General features: G+C 33.5%; 1 pseudogene; it reads left to right on the top strand.

Annotated features, from left to right (window-relative positions):
- Positions 1-6,033: 6,033 nt before the first annotated feature.
- On the top strand, positions 6,034-6,954 carry LOC127541121 (olfactory receptor 10AG1-like; annotated as a pseudogene).
- The last annotated feature ends 1,876 nt before the right edge of the window (positions 6,955-8,830 follow it).

Here is an 8,830-nt window from a genome sequence, read left to right as displayed (position 1 = left end):
ATTTTTTCTAGTTCTATAAGATATCTTTGCAGTTTAGTATGTTTTATTATATTAGCTCAGCCTACCCATGAGCAATTGATACTTTCCCCACTGTTTAGATTGAACTTTATTTATATGAGAAGTGTTTTGTAATTGTATCCATATAGTTTGTCTTGGCAGGTATTCACCAAAATATTTTATTTTGTCTACATTATTTTGAATGGAATTTCTCTTTTTATCTATTGCTGATAGACTTTGTCAGTAATATATAGAATATGCTGATAATTTTTGTGGGCTTATTTTACATCCTACCATTTTGCTAAAGCTATTAATAGTTTCTAGTAGGTTTGGAATTTGATTATTTAATTTCCAATTGGTTTTTAATCTATCTTTCCCTATCTCTTTATTGAAAATAATTTTTATTTCATAATGGTTTGAAAATGAAGTATTTACAATTTCTGTCTTTCTGCTTTTGATTATGAAGTTTTTAATGCCCCAATACCTTTTTTTCCACACCTTAATGTCTTTTTTTTCTGATATCATACCATTAGAGTCCATTCACAGCCATACCCTTTGTCTATATATTCCCCCCCTCTGTCTGCCTCAGTGATAAATCAATTTTCAAGAGCTTCTAATATAATTTTCTCATTTAGTGATGTAAACAGTTTAAACTTTAAATGATATATAATTTTAAATAATATTCCCGATGTACCTTTATATGTTGCTCTTGACTCTTGTATTTGTATTCAAATTTTCTGTTTAGTTCTGTCATTTTTTTTTTCAATAGAAATGATTGAAAGTCTCTTACTTCATTGAAGATTCATCACCTCCCCTGAAAGATGATGCTCAGCCTTACTGGGATGTTATTTCTTCATTGTAACCTGACAGAATGAGGTATTCCAGGTCCTCCATTCCTTTATTGTAGAAGCTGCCAGATCCTGGGTAATCCTGATTGTTGTTCCTTGATACATGAACAGTCTTTGTCGGCAGGTTGCAGTATTTTTCCTTGAAATTGTAGTTTTGGAGTTTTGTAGCAATGTTCCTTGGGATTTTCCTTGTGGGATCTCTTTCTGAAGATGACAAATGAATACCTTCAATAATTATTTCTCTATTTCTAGGGCATCAGTGCAGTTTTCCTTGATGATGTCTTCAAGAATGCTATCCCAGTCTTTTTTTTTTTTTTCCTTGTGGCACTTCAGGTACAGCAACATTTTAAAAATTGTCTCTTCTAAATCAATTTTCGAAGTCAGCTGTTTTCCTAATATGATAATTCACATTTTCTTATTTTTAGTTTGTTTGATTATACTTCATATCTTATAGAGTCATTAGCTTCCACTTGCACTGTTCTAGTTTTTAATGTATTCTTTTTCCTCATTTTGTATATCTTTATCCATTTTGTTAATTTTACTTCCGAATATATTGTTTTCTTCAGCGGATTTATTTTATTTATTTATTTTTTATTTTTGCATTTGATCAATTGTATTTTTTAAGGAATTGATTAACTTTTCTAATCTGTTGATTCTCTCTGGTATATCTCTTATTTCTTTTCGCACTTTTTTCTTCTATCTCTCTTATTTGCCTTTTAAAGTTTTTTTTTTTTTTTTTTTTTTTTAATGAGTTCTTCTAAGAAGCTTTTTTGGACTTGAGACTAATTTGCATCATTCTGAGATTTGCTCTTTGGACATTTTGTCCTTGTCTAAATCAGTGTTTGATCTTCCCTGTCACCATAGTAGATTTCTATGGCCAACTTTTTCTTGTTGTTGTTGTTGTTGTTGTTTTTTAATCATTTTCTTTTGATATTTCTTCTTTTTTACTTTTATATTTAAGCTTTGTACCTGGGGTAAAGGGAGCACATTTTCAAGGTTCCTGTGCAGCTCTGAGCCTTGGGTTTGAGCATAGAGGCCCATTTTGTTTGGTGATAGCTTTATCTGCTTTTTTTCAGGAAAGTGCTTGGTTTCCCAGAATTTGCATTCTGAGCTGGGATTGGAAGCTGCTTCCCTAAAATGCTGCTCTTCGGAGCCAGAATCAAAGGTCTCAGTTGCTGATCTGCTGTGATTAAAATCCCCTCACCATCTTTCTCAGAGTCAATCTGAGCTCAGCTGAACACTCCTACACCACTGTTACCCCAATGTTTAACCCCCTTATATATAGCCTGAGAAATAAAGATGTCATTGCTGCACTGAGAAAACTATGTCCTAAGTAAATCAGGTCAGAGAATCATGAGCAAAATATATAAACTGTGGTTTTATTTTACTTTATTTTACTACATAGTTCCTATGAAAAAATATACCTGGTTATTTTTCCATTTCAATAAAAATGTGCATAAATGAAAGCCAATTGAGAGGCTGTATTTGGAAAATACAAGAACCTGCCAAAGGTGTAGGTTTTCTTTTGCTAGATTGTGAATGAGCTGAACAAATTGTTGTAACTTATTTTTTTTAATACTAAGAGACACCTTGAGTGTAATAATATTATTTTTACTACTGACCTAATGTCATATGGATTTACATCTTTTCAAAAAAGATCAATTTAATTATATATTTGGGAGAAAGAAGAGAGAAGGGTAGAGAGAGACAAAGACAAGAGACATAGACACATAGACACAGAAAGAGAAAGAGAGAGGGATAAGGGAGAGAGGGAAAGAGGGAAGAATGGAAAGAGGGAGAGAGAAAAGAAGAGGGGGAGAGAGAGAAGGAGGGGGAGGAAATGATAAAAAGAGAGAGGGAAGGAGGCAAAGAGAGAAGAATGAAAAGAGAGAGCATAAAAAGGAAAGAGGGAAGGAAAAAGAGAGATTTAGGCAGACATGCAGAGACAAAGAATGACAGTCTCAGAAACTAAAATTTAAAAAGAACATAGAGACAGATAAAGGAAAACAAAGAGACCCCCAAATTTTAAAATGTCATATATTTTCACTATAGTGATAGTAAGTTGTTTTGATTATTATATGAATTATCCTTTTTTAACACAAATCACTCAATCTTTTCATTTAAAAATTATCTCTTTCCACATGGTTTAAAATATTCTGAAATAGTGGGAAATGTTTTTCATCCTATGAGTGCATTCTGGGTTTCTTGACAATATTTAAGACTCAAAAGACATAACATTAAATGAGAAAAGTTCATTTTATACAAATGCCAAGAAATAAGAATGAATGGGTCTAGGATTATGATTGATAGTGCAACCTTTTCTTCACCTTTAAGAATTAAATTCATAGAATATTAACTTTATAAAATGTTTGGAGTTAGTTTATGACAATTTGCATTGGAAAAGAACTCATCCACTGGTGATGAAAGTTCATTTTTTTTTCACAAATGTTTTACTAAAACATATTCGTTTAGTTGTTGCAATAGGGTTCATAGTCAAATGAAATCCAAAGCAGCACATTTCCTATAAAGGGATGAAACTCTGAGTTGATGCACTGAGACTGGACAACCAAACATTTAAGGCTAATCACTGATTGGACAGTACTCTATTAGTATATGCTGGGAAAATGGCCCTTCCCACTATTCTGTATTGGTTCAATCTTTTGGTGTATACAGAGAATTTTGGGAAGGATTAGGGGGTGGAGTCAAAACAAGCCAGAGTCACTTTGGTGGTAGTAGAAGAGAAGAAAGGTCATGGAAATCCTGTGTTCATCCTATTCACTTCTATTCTTAAAGACCAAGAATGAAGACCAAGGACTTTTGCTTATCCTGACTCCATCTGATTTAAAGGCATCCAGGGTGCTAACTCGGTCTTCATAATTTCCCTTCTGAATATTCATTTTTTATGCAATTTCTCCCTTATATCAAGCTTAAAGTTGTTTCTCTTCAATTCTAACCCTTCATTTATCCATAATACTCTAGAGAATCTTCAAAAGCTTTTACAATCCTTTCCCTCATATTCATGACTTTCAAATTCAAGAGAATTATTCATCTTTTAAGTCTTCTCTATTTTAATCATCCCTATATAATTATATAATATAATATATAATTGAAGCTACTCAACAATTAAATACTATTCAATAATAAAACGAACTTTTGGGTGACTGCCCTATTTTATATATAAAGGAGAAAAAGCTGTTTCTCAAAGTCTAATCTTGAGAATTTGGACCAACTCAAATATGCAAAATATGTTTTTTAAAGGACTATGGTTCCTTAATTCTTTAAGTGAGGATTTCTGTTTTCTTGGTTCTTCTGTTTCTTGTTGTTTGTGATGCTGTGACCATTCTACATATAAAGTCAATATCTGATATAGGGTTAGGTGGCAGTGAATGTAAAGATTGTCGTAGATCTACTCTGCTCACTAAGTAGGTTTGACTGCTGTGACTTAATTTACTAAATGCTTCTTTGGAAATGGCTCTTGCTGATTCAATCAGTCATAAAGAGAAGCAGTATTTAGCTTTAATGGCAGTCATTGGCAAGAAGCAGTAAATTAGATTTTAGGTTTTTATCTCAGCATCATACTTTATAATAATTTATCTAATTAATTAATTAATTCATTGTACTGATGAGACAATTGAGCTTCCTTAAGTTTAAATGAATTGCTGAATGTCATTTAACTATTGGAAAACAGAGCCAGATATCAAACAGAAATCCTTTAGGTCCAAAGATATACATTATTCTTATGACTACACTGGACCTTATATGATCACTCTAACTCCTTGGAATGAAGAAATCAGGGTATTTCTTCCTTCCTTCCTTCCTTCCTCCCAAAGTGTTCTCTCTGTAGCCTATGGATGGCATAAGTTATCTAACTAAAAACTTTCATGTATCTACTATACCTTTGACAGGTTGAGGAAAAGTTTATGGAAAATATGAGCTGTACCTAATGAACATGTTATTAGAAAAGAACCAAGAGAGTGAACTTCTATAATAAGACACAATCCTCTGAAAATGATGACTTCATGCTGTAGAATATTAATAGCATTTTTTGAAATGCATTACAGGAGTCCTGGAATTCTTCTCTCATTAGGGGAAAGGAAAATATTAGCATGGGAAGATATATTGGATAAGGGGAAGAATTGGAATGGATTTTCTGTACTGGATAGAGAAATCTGAAAACTTAGAAATCTTGTCTACCATTCTCTTCCTCCCTTATTTCCTTCCTTCCTCCCTCTCTTTCTCTCTCCCTCCCTTTCTCTCTTCTTTCCTTCCTACCTTCCTCCTATCTTCCTCTCTTCCTCCCTCCCTTCCTCCCTCCTTTCTTCCCTTTCTTCCTTCCTTCCTTTTTCCCTCCCTTCCTTCCTCCCTTCCTTCCTCCCTTCCTTTCATATTCTAGAATAAATGAAGTTGTGTTGGGACTTAAAGAAAAATATATTTTAGATCACACTGTTAACAAAAATTCAGATTTCTAATCTGATACACATTAAAACACAATATTTCACACTAAATTTTCTCTGGATTCAATAGGAGTAACTCTAATTTCTACCAAATCAAATTCACAACTGTTCTGAAATTTATAATTGTAGACAATAACTTGTGCTTTTTTAGACTTTAAGTGGCTTGTCCAGAATCATAAAGTTAGAATATGGCAATGGTGGGGCTTGAGTTGAGGGATTTATGATTCCATTGTTCTCTAGCCACTTTCTTATTCTGGCAGCTCCTCTGAATGAGCAGAAAGGTGACTGAAGTTGCAGATGGTAGGGATGATGATGAGTAGAAGATGGAAATTGCACAAATGATAAGAATGAGCAAGGACTTCACAGTTCTGGTTGCAGTAGAACCATGTGAGGGGCAAAGACAATGCCCTAAAGATTGTAACTCTAGATTAAATGTTTTGTAGGTACTTATTCTCTTCTTCCAGTGCTCATGTCAAATTGATATCTTCTTAATGCTACAAGGACTTAGAGTCCTACTTCTATTCTATTGATCCCTAATGAATCTTAAAGATTCAGATAGGCCTTCACGTGATAAAGTTGGAAAAATTACTGAATTGAGGGTATCTGAAAGTAGAAAATAGAAAGTTTCAGAATAGGTGGTATCTGAAGAGATGACCTAACCTATAACACTTAATTTTGAATTGAACCAGAGGGGAAAAAATTGCTTGTCCATACTGAATGCATTGTTTCCACAGATGCAATACACAGAAAAAGTGATAGAAGAAAATCTCACTGTCATAGTGGAATTTATTCTGGGATTTTCTGACCTTCCACATCTCCAAGGGTTTCTATTTGGAATTTTTTAAGTCATCTATATGACTATCCTCATAGGAAATGGTCTCATCATTGTCATTACCAAAGTTGCTCCAACTCTCCAAACTCCCATGTACTTTTTCTTGGGTAACTTTTCCTTCCTGGAAATCTATTATACATCAGTAACTCTCCCCAGAATGCTAACACACCTTTGGACACAGAACAGAGCAATTTCTTTGATAGCCTGTGCCATACAACTTCCATTATTTCTTATTTTGGGAGTCACTGGAAGTTTCCTTCTGGCTGTGATGGCCTATGATCGTTATGTGGTCATTTGTAAGCCTCTGTACTACCCTCTTATTATGAACCACAAAGTTTGTGTCCTGTTGGTGATTGTTTCCTGGACGACTGGGATTCCTATTCAATTAATACAGACATATAAGGTAATTTCTCTTCCCTTCTGTTTTAATGAACTCAATCACACTGCTAAAGTTAGCTTGTGGAAATACCTCCGTGCAAGAGTTCTCTGTCTATGCTGTTGCTGGACTATTTGGGTTAGTTCCCTTTTCCATAATTGTTGGATTCTATTTCAAAATTATCACCACTATTCTGAAGCTACCATTGGTTACAGGAAGACAAAAGGCCTTTTCTACTTGTTCTTCTCATCTCATAGTGGTGAGTTTATTCTATGGATCCGGTATTATTACCTATTTCACACCCAAGTCAAGTCAATCAGGGATAGAAAAAGTTCTCTCTCTCTTCTACACCATTGTGACCCCTATGTTTAACCCCGTGATATACAGCCTAAAAACAAAAATGTTACTGCTGCATTAAAGAAATTACTAATCAAAATATTAGCCTAATGGTGCAACTATCTGTCTTTACAAAATGTTTATGCCTTACCACTTAAAATGACAAAATCTAACTTGGGATAATCAAAAAAAAATTTCTACTCATAACTTTACAGCATATTTGACAATATCTTATTTTGAACAGCTAGTTTTGATGAATCTACACTTTTCAAAAGAAAAGTTCCTGGGATTGTGAACAGAAGACACAGACCAGCATCAGATCATCCACACAGAACAATTGCTTATCCTCCTGGTGTTTGTCACACTTGGTGCTTTCCTCAGACCTCCGACGACGTCTTTGTGGAACAGAAGGCCTCTTTTGCCTTAAAGTGAGTTTTCCTCTTCTCTTCACAGGGAAGGAGACTCTGGACGGGGGACATTTCCCTGCACTTCCTTAGATAATGGCTTTGATTGGCTCTTCCCAGCGACTCCAAGCCTATTCCATTTGGGGATAGTTTTAATTGTTGGTCAGCTTTTATTTTCTTTTATCAAACATCAGTATGCCTCTCTAAAAGTTCCATCTATTGTTTCATGACTGTCTAGCTCCTTTTTGAAAGGTGACATTTCATTAGCAACTTACCCTCAAGCCAACTTCCTTTTCCTTCTGCCAGGAATGTGTGCCATTGTCTTTCCAAATCTTCTGTTCTTAAATATTTTTACTTTTCTCTTGGATCCTTGTTGTATTCCCCTTTAATTACTAATCCTTTTCATTTTTTATCAGAATTTTCTTCCCAAGTAATTTTAATTAACCTTAAAGCTGTCTCCTTCAGTTTATTTCTATTTCCTTAACATCAAGTCTTTAAGTTCATCATGTCAAGCACTTTTCAATTTTTAGCTTCTCTCATGTCATTTCTCATTTACATTTTCAAATTTAATTTTCAGATTTCAGAATTCCAAAGTTCTTCAAGTGATTTTGATCATGAAGTTCATTTTTTTCTCACAGTTCATGTTATTGTCTTTTATCTGCTCCTCATACCTTAAAGTCCCCACAAATCTCCTTCATGGAAACCTAGAAGTAGCTTCAATATGGTTACATTTGCCTCAAAAATCTTGGACAAAGACTCCCTGGTCTTGATGTTTCTTAATCCATAAACCACCATTTTTGATGTTTATTTATTTCCTATCATACCAGTCTTCCAATTACAGTAATCAGGTTGCATAACATCTAGTCAAAGAACTTATGATGACTTGTATTATTATATATTTCTGTTTTCCTTTACTAGGCAGACAGAAAAGCTCAGAATATTGAAATCACCTAAATGAGATTCACAATCTCTTCAAAAGAGTAAAACAGATAGTTTAATATGTATGAGAATTTTCTAAAAAAAAAAAAAAAAGAGAGAGAGAGAGAGAGAGAAATAAGCATTTCATTAAATAAATTTTTGATAAGGGATAAAAACAAAACAAAAAACAGTGGAATAACCATAAAGAGAGAAAGGAACATGTGAATAAACAACATACTACATTATTATACATACAAGAGGAAGAGAAAATAATATCACTTTGTTTGTTGACTGAATAGTTCTGGCAAACATATGAAAGAACATAGTTAAAAATTGGATAGGATAGGTAGGCATACATGGGTTGGGCTCTACCTCATCTGATAGTCATTGATGAGATCAATTTTTTTTCAGTATTCTACAATTTTCATGTAATACTTATTTCTTCTCAGTTTAAATGAAGCCTTTTACTTTAGGATAATTATATGACAATTTATGACAATTAGTGATTTTACTACATAACTCATAGTTTTTATATCCACTCTGTCTCTTGCAATGCCCTTAATTATTTCAATATTCACTTTGATGTTGGCTTAAATTTCTTTTTTTTTTTTATTTTTTTTGACTTCTCTTGATAATAGATTACATTTTCTTTTTTTTTAAATTTA

This window comes from Antechinus flavipes, chromosome 6 (assembly GCF_016432865.1).
Source record: "Antechinus flavipes isolate AdamAnt ecotype Samford, QLD, Australia chromosome 6, AdamAnt_v2, whole genome shotgun sequence".
NCBI classification, from domain to species: domain Eukaryota; kingdom Metazoa; phylum Chordata; class Mammalia; order Dasyuromorphia; family Dasyuridae; genus Antechinus; species Antechinus flavipes.
This window is presented reverse-complemented; position numbering and strand designations above follow the sequence as displayed.